Genomic DNA, 18,306 nt, shown 5'->3' with positions numbered 1-18,306 from the left:
GCAGAAGATTTAGCACCTGCGTGTCAGCCTGACCTGCCCTCTCAAGAGCCTATCCTGCTGATGGAACAGCAGAACTCATCCTTTATGTCACAATGCATCTGAGCTTTAGGGTTCAAGTCTGTGGTGTTTTTACCAAACACAAAAAGGAAAAAAAAGAATTTCTTAGGTGGAAATCTTAAACAAATATATACTAGGTCTCTTAATAGAAGATTATAAAACTTTGAAAAAAGAAATCAAAGAAGATCTAAATAAATGTAAAGATACTTAATGTTCATGGAAGGGAAGACTCAGTATTGTCAAGATGTCAATTATTTCCAAGTTGATATATGGATTCAACACACGCCTCATCAAAAGTCCAGAAAGTTAATTTATAGACATTGACAAATGGATTTTAAAGCTTATATGGAAAACAGAAGAACTAGAATGGCCAACACCATACTAAAAATGATAAAAATTGTACTCACACTACTCAATTTCAAACCCCACTATAAAGCTGCAATAATCAAGACAACATGATATTGGCAAAAAATAGACACATAGATCAATTTTTAATATAAAGAGCCCTGCAATGAACATACACATGAATGTATCTTTGCAATAGAATGATAAATATTCCTTTTGGTATATACCCAGTAATGGGATTGCTGGGTCAAATGGTCTTTCTGGTTCTAGATCATTGATGAATCATCACACTATCTTCCACAATTGCTGAACTAATTTACATTCCCAAAAACAGTGAAAAAGAATTCCTATTTTTCCACAACCTCACCGCTATCCATTTTTTCTTGACTTAAGACATTATCCTCAGCAAACTAATGAAGGAGCCAAACACATGTTCTCACTTATAGGTGGGAACTGAACAATGAGAACACATGGACATGGGGAGGGGAACAACACACACTTGGGCCTGTTGGGGAATGGGTTGGAAGGAGGGAGAGCATTAGAAAAAATAGCTAATGCATGCTGGGCTTAATATGTAGGTGATGGGTTGCTAGGTGCAGCAAACCACCATGGTACCCATTTACCTATATAACAAACCTGCACATCCTGTACATGTACCCCAGAGCTAATATTAATTGTTTTTAAAACCCCAAATAAAGAACCACACAAATATATTTAGCAGAACTTGGACAAATGAACAAAGGCAATTCAGTATAAAAAAAAAGTATACTTTCAATAAATCTTATTGGAACTACTGGATATCCTTATGCAAATAACGAACCCAGGAAAAGAAAGACTTGCAACTTTTACAAAAATTAACTCAAAATGGACCACAGACCTGAATGTAAATGCAAAACTTTAAAACTTTTTGAAGAAAACACAGGAGAAAATTCTGTGTGACCTAAGTTTGATGACGAGTTTATAAATACAAATTCCAAAATATAAATCATGAAAGAAAAAATTGATTAGTTGAATTTTATTAAAACTTAAAACTTCTAATCTTCAAAAGACACTCTTAACAGGCTGGAAAGGACGAGCTATAAACTGGGAAACAAAAATTGCAAAATATATCTGTAACAAAACATCCAAAATATGTAAAGAACCCTCAAAACTCCACAATAAGAAAACCAACAACTCGATTAAATAATGGGCAAAAGATTTGAACAGACACCTCACCAAAGAAGATACACAGGTGGCAAACAAGTGTACAAAAAGATGCTCAACATCGTTTGAAATTAGGAAATTAAAAATTAAAACAAAAATGAGATGCCATTAACTAAACACAACTGATTATTATGGCCAATTTTTTTTTTAAATAACACCAATTGCTCATAAGAATGTAGGGAAACAGGAACTCTTATTCATTTCCTGTGGGAATTCAAAACAGTATTTTGGATGACAGTTTGTCAGTTTTTTACAAAGCTAAACATAGTATTAACATATGATCTAGTAATCGCACTCCCAGGTTTTTACCCAAATGAATCAAAAGCTTATGTTCACACAAAAACCTGCCCATACATGTTTATAACAACTTTATTCGTGATCACCAAAAACTAGTATCAAACAAAATGTACTCTAATAGGTAAATGAATAAACTCTGTTACGTCTGTACAATGAAGTATTATTTGGTATGACACAGATAAATCTTAAATGAATATTGCTAAGTGAAATAATGCAGTCTGAAAAGTCTACATACCACTGTGTGATTCCAATTACATGATATTCTGGAAAACGTAAAACCGTAGAGATTTTCAGCGAGTTGGAAGGATAGGGGAGAGATGCATGGGTGAGCAGAGGGAAATGTTTTAGGGTGGTGAAATGGGTTACTATGATACTACAGTGCATTCATGGTACTACACATTTGTCAAGATCCATAGACTTTAACAGTGCCAAGTGTGAATCTTAGTTTCTGCAAATTTTAAAACATCTTTTAGAAAGTAGGGGTATATCAGGATGGAATAAAGAATGAGACAAAATAATCTAACTCTATCAAAACATAAAACTACTTTATTGATTGAGGTGAGTTCAAAAGGTGCGGACCTAAGTAGCATAGGAAAATAGTGAAGTCTGTAAAACCTAAAGACAAAAGAAACTGCACATAAACACCACACTCTAATTGATAAAGCTTTTGTCCCATGGCAGGGTACAGATTCATAACACTAATAATGCTGTACATTTTTACTGGAATTGAAAAATTAAGCCATTACTGGAATTGCAAATGATGAAGCCCAGGTTTCTCACTGTTGAAGTGGAAACTTACAGACCAGAGGAAGAGGCTACAGTGATCTATATGGTAATAAATTAGAGTCAGAGATATGAGCATAAACTCATGTTTAGCTTAATAAAGGTACATATCGTTACACATGGAAATCCTTATAGAGATGTATGTATAAATGGGCTAACAGACATATATTTCCTTGTTCTGTTCAGCTAGGAAGGCCTAGAAGAAAGACACCCCGAGCAGCAATGAGCACACCTAATGCCGTTCTCCAATGAAAGGAACCAGGGATCCTTAGGAAAAATAGCTGATTCAACTACTAGGATAGAAATATACAAGATGAGCCTGAATCATCTGATAGTACTGGAAAGCAGGGAAGTGTGTGTGCGCGCGCACGTATTAGATGATTCAAGTTAACCTCCAATTAGATGATTCAAGTTAACATCAACAGTGGTAAGTGATGTTGAGAGTATGCACTGTTGATATCAAGTGCTAAAAAATTACACTTTACCTGTATTATCTTCTCCAAAAAAAACCACATAACCCAAGTCTAATTATAAGAAAAACTTTAAACAAATCCCAACAATTAATAATGTAGATTATAAAAGTACAATAATGGAACATTCTGCAACATAACTGGCCCATACTCCTTAAAACTTTCAAAGTTGTTGATATGGTTAGGCTTTGTGTCCCCACCCAAATCTCACCTTGAATTGTAATCCCCATAATCTCCATGTGTCAAGGGACAGATGTCCCAGCTTAATCATGGGGGTGCTTTCTCATGCTATTCTTATGATAGTGAGTGAGTTCTCACAAGATCTGATGGTTTTATAAAGAACTCTTGCCCCTTCGCGTGGCACTTCTCCTTCCTGTTGCCTTGTGAAGAAGGTGCCTTGCTTCCCCTTTGCCTTCTGCCATGATTGTATGTTTCCTGATGTCTCCCCAGCCATGCTGAACTGTGACTCAATTAAACCTCTTTCCTTTATAAATTGTCCAGTCCTGGGCAGTTCTTTATAGCAGTATGAAAATGGACTAAAACAGTTATCAAGAGCAAGTAAAGTCTTGGAAACTGTCTCAGCCAAGAAAAACTTAAGGAGACATTATAACTAAACGTAACTTATCTTGGGTGAGATTCTGGAATAGAAAATGGATATTAGGGTAAATATTAAGAAAATCAGAATAAAGTAGGACTTTAGTTGATAGTAATATATCAATATTGGTTCATTAATTATAAAAATTTATCATACTGATATATTAAGAACAAGAGAAACTGGGTGTAAGGTATATGAAAACTCTATAAAAGCTTTACATTTTTCTATAAAACCAAAATTGATCTAAAATTAAAAGTTTAGTTTTTAATAGCATTAAAATTGGTAAAAATGTATTTTAATCTCCATCTTATGCTATTTGATATGGTTTGGTTTTGCCCTCCACCGAAATCTCATCTTGAATTCCCACCTGTGTGGGAGGGAACTGGTGAGAGGTAATTGAATCGTGATGGCAAGCCTTTCCTGGGCTGTTCTGGTGATAGTGAATACGTCTTACAAGATCTAATGGTTTTAAAAAGAGGAGTTTCCCTGCACAAGTTCTCTCTGTTTGCCTGCTGCCATTCATGTTAAGACATGACTTGCTCTTCCTTGCCTTCCACCATGATTGTGAGGCTTCCTCACATGGAGCTATAAGTCCAATTAAACCTATTTCTTTTGTAAATTGCACAGTCATGGGTATGTCTTTATTAGCAGCATGAAAATAGACTAATACACTGTTCTTTTCAATTGGTTCAAACTCAAGTGTTTCATTTATCCCCACTACTGTCCATCAAACCCAACATTCATATCTACAATGGAATCTGTTTTTGTCTTTGGTGCCTATGTTGAGGAGAAGGTGCCATTTCTTAAGACTGGCTTCAGAGGTACTACCATTCCAGTAAGGAAGTGAATATGCCTTTGTGTTGAAACTTAGGACACTATTTGCATTCTTAGCTAGTTAAACCAGGAACAGTGAATCAATGAATTTTAGTGATCAAACTATAAATTAAAACGGAATATATAAAAAGTCAATATAGAATACAGGAGCTTGGCCAGGCATGGTGGCTCATGCCTGTAATCCCAGCACTTTGGGAGGACAAGAGGGTGGATCACTTGAGGTCAGGAGTTCAAGACCAGCCTGGCCAACATGTGAAACCCCATCTCTACTAAAAATAATACTAATAATACAAAAATTAGCCAGGCATAGTGGTATGTGCCTGTAATCCCAGCTACTCTGGAGGCTGAGGCAGGAGAATCACTTGAACCTGGAAGAGGTTGCAGTGAGCCAAGATCATGCCACTGCACTCCACCCTGGATGACAGAGCAAGACTCCATCTCAAAAACAAACAAAAGGAAACGTGGTTTTTCTGAAACATTTCAGTTCATTTATCACTTTACCATTCTTGTGTTCCATTTTGAGGGACTAGACAAAAAAAGCTAAAATTTTAATCACCAGTCAGTTTTGATACAAATATTTATGACACTATGGTTTATTCAGTGGGTATCTAAGGCTTTTAAAAGAAATGTTTCAACAAACTTCTATTACCTACCTCACTTTAATACCTGAAATTTCCTGTGGTTCATTAAAGTCAAGTCCATGTGCCTTTGGTACTACTTTATGAACAATATGAACATGCTCAGCTGCAGAAATTGTGTAAGCCACCTGATGTTGAATTTGTGGTTGATGATGTTGGATTTTCCTAAAACAATCAAGGCATGAAAGGTATTCCTCAAGCTCAGTGGAGAGGAAATTCTGAAAAATTATCCTAGATATTTTATGCGATTATTAGGCTTATAACATCCTTTCTTTATACAAGTTCTGTTGTTATGTCTGTCATATCTTTCCTCGACTTGCATGGCTGATTTTTTGGAAGAAAAAAATTCATTAAAAATGCATTTAAATGACATATCCTAAGCTAGAATACCTACATCATTGTTCTCTCAGATCTAAAGACTAGCACAATTGCTGTTTATTTCTTGCTTTAAAAGACTCTCATTACTATGGCCAGCCATGTGCCAGTTAGAACATTTGTTGAGAATCACTGGTAAGAAATTATCTAAGCTGTTGACTGAATGCTGATTCATTGTTACTCAGCCGTGTACAGAGGGATCACAGCCAACTGATGATCATTCAGCTCTTTAGTTTAGCAAATACCTGAGCACCTACTTCTGTACCATGTGTTCTCACTGTATCAGAGAGCAGAAGTCAGCAACTGTCTTTGCTAAAGGGACAGACAGCAAATATTTCAGGCTTTGTGGGCCATAAAAAATCTGTCACAAATGCTCAAGTCTGTAGTATCATAAAAGCAGCTAGAGAAAATACGTAAAACAATGGATGTGGCTGTATTGCAGTAAAACTGTATTTACATCAGGTCTGATTTGGACTGTGAGCTATAGTTTGCCAATCACCCTCATGGAGCACAGAGAACAGGACAGAGAATTGAGATGGCAGACACTGTTTACTCCTTTAAGTCTACAATGTGCTTTGCTTCTTTTTCTGCCTGGAAAACTCCTCTTCATTTTTCCATGCTAGCTCACATATTCTTTTCTTCCATGAAGTTATTCTCAGATTCACCAGAGAGTTTTCTGGATTTTCACTTTACTATAATGACTATTCATTTTCAGATCTGCTCTTCTTGCTAAACAATAGTCTCCTCGGGAAAAAAGCACCTCTGTGACCCAATTTAAGGCATAGTGTACACATTATGGCCAGTTCCCTTGGAGTTGAGCATCTTGACGATCCTCTTGGGGACAGGAAAATGATCTCATTTCTGTGTCCTCATTATAGTAGAGTGTCCTTATTTACTGAAAAAATAAATATAAGAAAGTGATAAGAAAAATAAACAATGTGTTCCATGAACTCAGAAGAATTAGAGAATGCCTTCAACTGGAGAAACGAGAGAAAGGTGTACAGAAGTCTGAGTGAGGATATGTAAAGTAGGAAATAGCATCGGTTTTAGACCCTGTATATAGCAGGCAGCCTCCAGCATGGTGTATAATGATCTTTGCCTGTGGATATTCACACCCGCTGCAATTCTCGCCTCTTGCTTATTTGCTGAATATAATGACATAATTACTTACTCAGAATGAATAACATAGTACAGATGTAGTGAAAGGTCTCTTCCCAGATTAGATTAAAAAGATACTGTGACTTCTGCTTTGATCACTCTCTCCCTCAATCACTCTGAGCGAAGCCAGGTGACACATTGTGGGCTGTCTCATGGAAGGGCCTTATGTAAAGCAAATGATGTCTCCAGCCAACCTCCAGCCAGCACCTGAGTCCTTGCAGGAGTCACAGAAGGGAGCTTGGAAGTGGAGCCTCAATGAGTCCAACCTCAAGATGATAGCAGCTCCAGCAGACACCTGGATTGGAACCCTGTGAGAGACCCTCAGCTAGAAACACCTAGCTGTCCTGCTCTGGGTATCTGACTCACAGAAACTCTGAGATAATAAATGTGTGTTGACCCACACTCATAGGTGGGTGTTGAACAATGAGAACACATGGACACAGGGAGGGGAGCATCACACACTGGGGTATGTTGGGAGGGACTAGGGGAGGGACAGCAGGGGGTGGGAAGGGTAGAGAGGGATAACATGGGGAGAAATGCCAGATACAGGTGACAGGGGATGGAGACAGCAAACCACCTTGCCATGTATGTACCTATGTAACAATCCTGCATGATCTGCACATGTACCCCAGAACCTAAAGTACAATAAATAAATAAATAAATAAATAACAAATGTGTATTGTCTTAAGCTGCTAAAATTTGAGGTAATTTGCTACACAGCAATAGATAACTAATACATCATGTTAAGTATTTTAGATATATTTTTTTAATTAAATCCTCATAATAAACTTACAGAGTACACGAGTCAATTCTACTGATGCTATGGTTTGGATATGGTTTATCTCTGCCAAAACTCATGCTGAAATGTGATCCCCTGTGTGGCAGTGTTGGGAGGTAGGACCCAGTGGAAGGTATTTGGGTCATGGAATGAGTGGATCCCTCATAAGCCCTCCTTAGGGGAGTGAGTTCTTACTCTCAGAGGACTGGATTAGTTCCTATGAGAGCAAGGTGTACAAAGAGTCTGACTTCCTTGGTTTCCCTCTTTTACTTCCTCTCTTCCCACGTGATCTCCCTGCACATGGCTGCTCCCCTTTCACTTTCTGTCATGAGTTGAAACAGCATGAGGCCCTCACCAGATGCAGCTGCCCAATCTTGGACTTTGCAGCCACCAGAAGCATGAGCAAATAAACCTCTGCATTTTATAAACTACCCAGCCTGAGATATTTCATTTTAGTAATCTGAAGTGGACTGAGACCTTTGATAAGGAAAGAAAGTCTCTGGAGACTATAGAGTCTGTCCAAAAATGTCTGGTTAGTGAGTAGCAAACATGGCATTCAAATCTTTGCTTTTTCAGTCACCACAACCAGAAGAAGCATGAAATAAGTAAAAAATGAGGCTAGAGAAAGATATTCCTCCTAAGAGCCACCAAACAAGGTCTGCTCTATTTCAGCAGACCCTGAAAAAAACGTCAGTGACTTTGTTCAGTTCACCATACAAGCAAGACCTATAGCATGTCATCATGAAATCAACATTTTTTAAAAGAGTCTCTAACTGTTTAAATCTGCTCAGTAAGGCTATCCTTCTTCCCTGGAAAAAAAAAAAATGCTGAGTCTCGTAATGTTTTTGGTCAATCTTAATTGATAGAAATGACTACTTTATCCCATATGTAATTTAATTCAGTGACTAAGAAGATCATATTTAATATGCTGGTCAACCTCTCACTCTCATTCGGATGTAATGCCTTGCCCTTCTTTCAGCAGCAGGTGGGCTGCTGGGTGCCTGCAGGCAGCATGCAACAGACCTTTTTTTCTCTCATGAAGAACAGCTGTCTCCCTTGCCAGCTGATATTTCTTATCCACCAAGGCTGAAGAGGGTAGCCATGGGAAGGAAGAATATGGTGGTTAGAAGAATTCATCCTTGTCTAATACTGTTGTGAGAAGGTTTCATCATTTCTGTACCTAGAAACTACTTGGAGTTGACTTCTTGCATACTTTCTTCAGAGTCTCCTGTGCCCCTACCCATCCCCACTGCCTGCAACAATTTTGACAGAACCTGGATCTTGCCTTCAACTGGCCTCTCCTCATCCCCTGTCAGCTTCTATCCCTAGTAATATTCTTCACACAACTTTACTTGGGTCCCTCCACCCTGAAATCTGCTCTCTGGAGCGGAATCCCCTTTCAAATCATCCCAGACTAATGTTCCTGCTGAAGGGGCTGTGCATTGGCATTCTAGGGCCAGCCCTTTACTCTGCTATAACACGCAGCCTCAGCTCACCCTTGCAGGAGCCAGGGACCATCCTGCAGTATCCTTCAACTTCGGGGAACATATAGTGAGCGTTCTGAGTGCCCCCCATTGAAGCACCGCTCTTTAGTCTTGAAGATCCTCCCATCTCTGCTGATTGCCAGAGGGTAGGGCTCATAGTACAGCTCTTTCCAATAAATCCTCAAAATCATTTCCCAACTTCAATCTCCCAGCTCATCAAAACATTCCTCATGGGTGGGGAATTTCAGGGTTATGAAGCTGACTCTCTGATATCTCCTTTGAAAATCTGTGGCTAGTCTAGAATATTGCTGAAATTTCAACTTTAACATCGAGTTACAGCACAAGCAGTGTTGCTTTAGGGGGATTCATCTCATGCATGTGGGTGAAATTGAAGTTGGAAGGCACTGAGGGAGAGAGAGATAATAAGCAGCTATCGAATAATCTAAGCTACAGACAACTGAGGTCAGAATTCGGGCAGTTGTAGAGGGAATGAGTATAGAGAGCTTGTTTCAAGAGTCCTGGATGAGGTAGATCAGGAGGAATTGAATTGATGTGAATAAAAAGAGGGGCTTGAGAGGTGGACGGAAAGTTTGGTCAATATGAGGTGTAGATGAACATTAGTGAATTAGAAACTGGGCCTTTAATTCATTAAAATAGCAACATCATCTGCATGGAGGTAATTACTGAACCTCTAGCAGTCACAAGATTAACGTTTCAAAGTATGTAATAGTAGAAAATGACTAAGAAAGGGAGAAAATGTTCTTTCTCCTTGAGGTAACAAGAACAGTCAGAAAAGTGAAAACCCAGGAAAAAGGCGGGGCTTTAATGAGAGGTAGTCATCAGAGTCAAAAGCTGAAGACAGTTAAGGGAAAAAAAACAAAACTCCTGAATATAGCCCTCAGGAAGATGTCCATCACCAGAAATATTTCAGCGGAGTTACTGAAAGCCAAGCCCAAATTCCAAGCATTAGAGATTGAATGAATCCTTAAGAGGAGGAGGCAACAAATGCACATTCACCTTGGGGAGTTTGTTAGTGAACAAGAAGAGATCTGAAGAGAAGATGAAAGGGCCTAAGGGGTGTTTTAAAATAAGGACATTTGAACATGTTTGTAGGTAGAGGGGGAAGAGCCAGTGAACAGAAAGTTATTCACAGAAGCAAAAGAGAAGGGAGCTGCCAGGGAATCCGGGTCCCCAAAGCTGTGCAGCAGGACGGAAGGACGCACCGGGAAATGAGCTGGCCTTAACATGACCAAAAAGCACATTTCCTAAACCAAAAGGAATAAAAGAAAATGTGGGGAGAACGTTCGAGACACAAAAGGAGAAATTGAAAAAGTCCAAATTAAAGGATTTTTTTGTTTTCGTTTTTTTAACTTTCAATAAAATAGCAGGTAGGGTCATTCGGGAGAGTGAGAAGGTTAGGGGTTGTTTTCTCGCAATTGGTAAAAAGTGTTGAAGCCTTCACTATGTGGGATGAAATTTTTTCCATACAAAATTAATCAGATACCAGAAAAGGATATCTCATAAATACAGAGGGTTCAATGGAAACTAACTGCTTCTTCCTCAACTCTAACTCCATTAATAAGGTCAATTTCTTTTTTCAAGATTAACTAATTGATATTAGGCCGTGCCTTTCTCTGGAAGTGCCTGTCAACTGAGGTAGAAGAGTGGAGAAAGCAGATGAGGAATTACCCTGGACAGGCATTAGTTGAATCCGTCTTCAGAAGTTGGGGATATAGTTCAGGGTGGGAAGAGAGCAACCTCTAGGTGGCTGTCTCACCATTGGTCCTGAAAGCAGACCAGGAGGATGAGGTAAGGGGACTAGTTCCGCCCATCGGGATGTCAAGTGGAGGTGGAAGGGCGGCAGGTAAGAACCAGAAACTAGAGTCCTGAAGGAAGGGGGCAAAGTCTCTCAGTGTTGGTAGAATCGAGAGCTGAGAAACAAACAGAGTTATCAAACAGTTAGGAGACCAGAGACGGCTTCGGTGGTTCACTGTGTGTGTGGCTGCTGGGAAGGGGAGCATAACTCCTGATCCTCCCCCTCCCAGGTGGTCTTCCCAGTTACTCTGCCCCATGGGAGGTGCTGTGATTTTCCTGGTTGCTGACTTGGGAAGAAAAAAGTTGAGTGTGTAGGTCAGTTTCTACCCTCTCTTCCTGCGGCACTAGCTCCCCTCAGGAAATGTGTCATCTCTGCCGCTCTTCCACAGTTGAGCTACAGCTGCCGTCAAACATTTTCTGCAACTGGGTGATTAACTGCAACCGGTCCTGGTCTATCCGACCCTCACGCCAAGCTACATGTTCCACCTTGGCAGTTATCAATTATTTTATTTTCCATGTGTCACTTGAGAGGCAGGAGAAAGAGTGAATATTTTTATGGATGCATCTGAGGGACCGTAACAGCCTACTGAGACCTCCTAACATCTGGAATGCTTCTGGTTTATTTCAGTTATAAGCTGAAGCTAAAAGAGAACCCCGCTTAAACATCCTTCTGTTCCTTTCCAGTCCTACTTCATATACACCGTGTGCTTCATCTGAGGGTCATGACTGGCTCTCTGATGAATGTCCAGCCATGGGCAATGCAGCATATCAAAGCCAGCCACAAAGAGTCAGCTGGATCTAATTCTACTCGCTAAGGAAAGTTGGCCAGTGACAGAAAATTATCATTCTGACTCGTTCTTGGTTTTAAATATGTGTAAAGAAGGATAAACTTGGTCATATTTATGTCAGAAGAAAATATTAAAGTCTGTCAAGATAAAAAAGAGTAGACTCAGGAAATTTAAATTTGGTATAGGAGATAAAAAGAGAAATTCTCACAACTTAAAGCCAACTTCCCTGGGTAAGTCCCAAGTAGGCCCTTGCCTTGGTTGCACAGGTGGTTAGATACACAGTCCTTGCAGTGGCCATTGCCCCAGCGCTATACAAGGGAACAGCTTTACGACTGTCTTTCTAACTACAAAGGGATAAATTCCAATCCCATGCTTACATTAATTTTACATTGTATGTGTAGTGTTTGAAAATTCTGTTTCTGCCGATGAAATTGTTACCATAGTAACTAATGCACTCCTAAAGGGGGAAAAGTTTGCACCAATTTCGCACCAAAAAGGTAAAAATTAAACTAAATAGCAACAGATCACAGCCATTTCATTAAAAGGTTATTTTCTCACGAATGATATTACAAATCTCACATGCTTCTTGGAAAAATAATAATATCCTCTTCCCCATCCTCATGCATTCTCACTGAAAGGCATATAATAAAAGATCTTTGAAGAATGCACTGAAAAAATTCATCAAGAACCACCTAAGTAACTGAGAGTGAAGGCAGATGATTATAAGGCATACTATAATTTAAGTGGTATTTTGTTTTATGAGATTCTATTACAATAATAACTTTCACCTCATGTATAAGGGAAGCACCTAAACAGAATTATATTTAGGTACTAAAATTATATTCAATCCTATTCAAGCTCTAAACTTCAGGTACCTACAAGAAATCTTAGATCACAAAAAGAATTATATTCATCATACACCAGTGAACATCTATAAATTAATTCCCTTGTCATGAATTTGTTTTGCTGCTGTTTCAGTTATTTAAAAAGTTTTGAGCAAATGTTTACTGAATTGGCCTTATTAAACCAATTTTTTTCTCTTTAGTCATGTCAAATCACTGTAGTATAAAAGATAAAAGTGAATTTATGAATTTTCATTTAAACATGTATTATTATTAAAACAAGGGAGCCAGGGCAAAGGCTAGAATTTAGTTTTGGTTAATTGAATATGTCCTACTCTAATCGCCTACAATGAACAAATAAATTTAGCCTTAACTCCGAGATTTCTCAAAAACATAGAGTTTTTGACAGCTAGATGTCAATATCAGTTCTTTCATTTGCTCTTCGTACTGTTTTTTATGTGGTGCCTTTTTCTTGCCATTTAGAAATAATATCTCCAATTAAAAGCATTATGCTTTGTATTTTCTGTGAACCACGAACTTTGAAATCTGTGGAATAAAGTCATATATACTTTCTAGTTATCACTTTTATTGGCATCCACAACGGGAATATGAACAATGTGAAATAAACAGAAATAAAAGAAAATAAAATTAGATCTCAAAAGGTGTGAAAATATCACCTTTCTTTTATGAACAATTCCAGAGTAAGGCAGAGTTCTTTAAACCAAATATCATAGTTGTAACTTCAGACAGTAAAGCAACAGTAAAATAATACAACACAAAGAAAAATTCGATTTAGATACTGAACAGATGGATGATACACAGATGTTCCTAGAACAGCTGCTAAGACAATAATACTTGAACAGTCTTTGAGAAAATTTAGGCGATTACTTTTCATTTCTTCAGTGAGCTGTATTTAAGATTTAGATCTAATAAATATTGCCACTGCATTCCTGCATGTGCCTGTTAGCCAATCTGAAGTGCAATCAACTGGGCATTCATTTTAAATGTCTGCAGCTATAATGATAACATTCAACCTCATGGTCACTGCTGTCATTATCAGATTATGTCCCTAATTGATCACAAATGGCCGTAGTTTTCCCAAAATGATTCTATCCCCAAATGTTGTTGATTACTATATACAGCATTGATTTGGAATGATAAATGATTTCCAGTGCCATGTGAAAACCGTGTACCTTGGCTCCTCTTTTGGGCAACCCAATCCATCAGAAATCCAGCCAAGCCCAGAAGACATTTTGGGTTTTGCCATGCATGCTAGAAAACTGACAGCTGATTGAGGACCCAGGCTCCATTTTAATGAGTCGCCCTGGTGTTGAATCCATCACTGCCAGACGGACAAATATCAAAAAAACTTGGCACCCCCCCCCATTAGAAACTGTTTAACCTAGAAGTCTGCACAGTGTAAGGGTTGAAGAGCTGCCAGCATCAAAGTTTGTAATAATAAAAACTTGCTTAACAAACCACATGACCAAGTGACACATCTGTCTCACAAAATAAGAGCCCTTAGGATTGAAGCATTAAACATAGGCTTTTCCATATTTTTAGCAATTATAGGTAATTATTAAAATGTTCTTTTGAATTCCCAGGGTCTAAATACTAGGTATGGAAACAAAGCATTTAAGCCAGGCACAGTGGCTCAAGCCTGTAATCCCAGCACTTGAGGCAGAGGCAGGTGGATCACCTGAGGTCAGGAGTTCAAGACAAGCCTGGCCAACATGGTGAAACCCTGTCTCTACTAAAAATCCAAAACTTAGCTGGCATGGTGGCACATGCCTGTTGTCCCAGCTACTTGGGAGGCTGAGGCAGGAGAATCACTTGAGCTCAGAAGGTGGAAGCTGCAGTGAGCCGAGATCACACCTCTGTACTCCAGCTTGGGTGACAAGAGTGAAACTCCATCTCAGAAAAAAATGTAAAGAAAGAAAACACTTAAATCTATAAAGGCAAGTCATATGTGTGAACAATTGTTATTTATGGAAACAAATGCAAGTATATCCAGACAGCACAGGCCTACCCAGGATAGTCTGCAGCCTAAAACAAAATCGACTCTTTATCATAGGAATGACGATTGTGAATGGCCTTATGATGAAAGATCACCTACCCATGTGAGGCCTGGTCTCTAGAGTATTTGGAGAGAAACACATACTGGTCCCCAAATGCATGTGTTTCTCAACATGTCCCAGTCCCCTTGCGGTTGGCAGGAGGTAGGTGGCTATTCTGGATGATGAGTTCTGTGTGAGAATGAAATGTGCCACTTCTGGAGTGGGTATGGGTTGCCCACATTCTCTTCCCCTGCTACAGTGATCCATTTTTTGAGATGCTAATGTCACAAAATGGTCGTGTCTCTGTAGGCCTGGGTCTCTAGCCACCACCACTAATCCTCACTGAATGTAGCATAGGGAAGGAAAAGTTTGTAGGTATAAGCCACTGAATTCCTGAAATCAATTTTTGGCTGCCAAATTGCCTAATCTTACACTCGCAGAGAACACTGAGAATAACTGATGACCCCCAGGCAAACAGTGTAAGAGTAGAACAATCTAAGTTACCCAAGCAAGAAACTCCCTATGACTAAGAATAAGAATTTGGCAGTGGGCAGGTTGGGGAGGCACCTGGGGGGAAGGGTGGAATGTAAAAGACCCAGTAGAGGTTTTAAAATCCCATCTCTCAACAAAAGGGATTTTTTTCTGAGAAAGAGAGCCAAGCTAGTTAGTATAATTAATTAAAAATTTTAAATGGAAAAGTTTAAACAAGATTCATACAATGACCAATTTTCAGTTTACTGTTAAAATTATTAAGTAAAACAACAGTGAGTCAGTCCCCTCATGCTGAGTTGATTCTCAGATCACAGTGGCCTCCGTGGAAAAGAGCTTCAGTAGCAGGAACTGACTCCAAGCCTGATTCATGCTAAGCCTACCTCATCTGCCTATCTGCATAGAACAAATCTCTTAGCCTTCCTGTCCAAAAATTTTTCATAGAAAGTTAGTATCTTCAGTATTGATAATAGACTATAATTTGATGGTATTAATACAGTAGGACTACATAATGAAAATCAATTCATAAAATTGTTTTTGTTTCCTTATATTTTATAAAACATATATTCAAAAACATGCCTGCTTTCCTTTTGAGATACAGCAACCAGCAACATGTAAAGATAAAAGTTAGAATGTCTTTACCTATTGGCTTTGGCAAAGACAAATAGAGGCCTCCATCTTTGTGAAAAAAGGCATGAATGTTGTTTTAGCCAATGAGCCTCAGCATGCCAAAAACAGAAAATAAGAAACAAAAAGTGAATTTAGATATAAACTTTGCACTGATACAAATTGGTTTTGTTACATTTAGAATAAGGAATAGAATTCATCACAACACCCACATTTGTCTTTAAAATATTATACCAGCAAATTGACAGATGTGTTTTCTTTACAAATTTGATCTGTTATGTTATAGACAGCACCACATCTTGTTTTACTAACCAACATTCAGATGATTTACAAAAGTACAGGAGATCGCCAATGAGAAAGGCACCCAGAGATTCATGAAGAAGACATATCTGACAAGAAACTGGAATTTCATATGGAATGACGTCTCATAGTCAGCAGACCAAATATTTTCTGGCCAAATTTTTTGGCCATTATCAAATTACCACCAAATGATTGATTCAAATTGATCCTCAATGCAAATGTCAGAAGCTGCTTTCAGTTAGTTAAAACAATGACCAATTTGCCAACGATCAAGTATTTGATATGAGTATTTTTACAAATAGACACGCTAGGTCTGCGTTAAAAAATAAAACAGTTTAATGTGATTAGCTCACCTACCAACTAAATGCTTAAAGACATTTAAAGACATTCTTGTCGTTTTTGCATTTTTTTCAAAAAGAGTTATTTTTACTTGTTATGAATAAGTGTAATATTTTATACCTCCGCCTTGTAAGAAGGAATATTGGCTGGGTGCGGTGGCTCAAGCCTGTAATCCCAGCACTTTGGGAGGCCGAGGCGGGTGGATCACGAGGTCAGGAGATCGAGACCATCCTGGTCAACATGGTGAAACCCCGTCTCTACTAAAAATACAAAAAATTAGCTGGGCACGGTGGCGTGTGCCTGTAATCCCAGCTACTCAGGAGGCTGAGGCAGGAGAATTGTCTGAACCCAGGAGGCGGAGGTTGCCGTGAGCCAAGATCGCACCATTGCCTCCAGCCTGGGTAACAAGCACGAAACTCTGTCTCAAAAGAAAAAAAAAGGAATATTAAACTGTCATTTTGGTTGTTCAATAATCTGATGGCAAATGTAGGCACATGGTCATACACATTATATACACATGTGACTTTAGAATACCATCCCACTTAAATCAGTAGTGTAAAATTTATTGACCTAATTCTATCTTGAGAAGGAAAAATGAACAGTGGTATTTTCTTATGACTTATCATTGTTCATACATAGTTTCAGATTTGTTTAGGATGATAAACAAATTGATCCACTTCATGTCAAACTAATAAGCAAATAAGCCAGGGAAGTGCCAAGGGAATGACACAGTTTTCAAAGAGCCTATAAATAAAATCATCAGAAAATATTTTGTGTTTAAAGAATTCAAGAACATTAAATTATTTTAGAACCATACAGATTATTTGCTTTTTTCCTCATCATCACAGTGTCATATTACTTTTTTTTTTCTAATTATCAGTGTCAAAAAACTGTTTCTGCATACATGTTGTGTGTACAGGCACACATATGTACACATTCCTCAACATGCTATGTTACCACAAGTGTCTTAAGCAAAGTAAAATTAATTCACCAGATGTGTTTTAGCATATCATGAAATTATAATAAAATAAATATGATAAAATAATATTAAAATATAATTAACTATCAATTCACATACTGAGGTACCTGATCATTTAGACCTTTTCACAGACTCATCATTCTCCTCCATGTAAACTGGTCACTTAGTAACTATTCATTGCAATGGTATCACTGAGTTTATGCTTGAAGTCAGTCCTGGCTACTTCACCAACCACCTGGCCTCAAAATCCAAGGTGGTAGATAGGCAGGTGGGCCATCTTGCTAACTTTCCTGGGACGGACACAAGGTCTTGGTAACTCCAGCCAGGAGAGACATTGGGCTGCGATCCAAGGGCCAAGTAGAAAGACATATCTAGTTTAGAAATAGGATATGAAATATATGTGACAAGAAGGATAAAACAATGCTGGTCAAATTGGACAACCAGAAGAAGATGCAAAGCAACAGAAGTGGCAAGAGGAAAAGTCGACAAGACATTTCTGGCTTCCCTAGTACAATAAAACACTGAATGCCAGGAAGGGAAGGACAGTCAGATTCCAAGTCCCGGAATAAAAGCTGAGAATCCTATTCCCCTTAGGAATCGCACTCCCAATGGAGTCATGTCTTTATGCCAAAAACAGAAGTGGAGAGTGACAGTTAATATTAGGTGTCAACTTGATTGGTTTGAAGGATGCCTAGATGCCTGGTCCATGGACTGGAAGAGGAAGACCCACCCTCAATGTGCCTGGGCACCATCCAATCAGCTGCCAGCACGACTAGAACAAAGCTGGCAGAATAAGGTTGGAGAAATTTGCTGGCTGGGACTTCTGACTTCCTTCTTTCTCCCACACTGGATGCTTCCTCCAAGCTCCTCCTGCCATTAGACAATCAGACTCCAGGTTCTTTGGCCTTTGGACTCTTGGCACCAGTGGCTTGTCAGGGGTTCCCGGGCCTTGGGCCACGGACTGAAGGCTGCATTGGCAGCTGCCCCGGTTTTGAAGCTTTTGGACTTGGACTGGGCCACTTCTCTTCCCCAGCTCACAGAAGGCCTGTTGTG

The sequence above is a fragment of the Callithrix jacchus genome, chromosome 2 (assembly GCF_049354715.1).
Source record: "Callithrix jacchus isolate 240 chromosome 2, calJac240_pri, whole genome shotgun sequence".
Taxonomy (NCBI): Eukaryota; Metazoa; Chordata; class Mammalia; order Primates; family Cebidae; genus Callithrix; species Callithrix jacchus.
The sequence above is the reverse complement of the archived record's forward strand: the minus strand, read 5'-3'. Positions refer to the sequence as shown.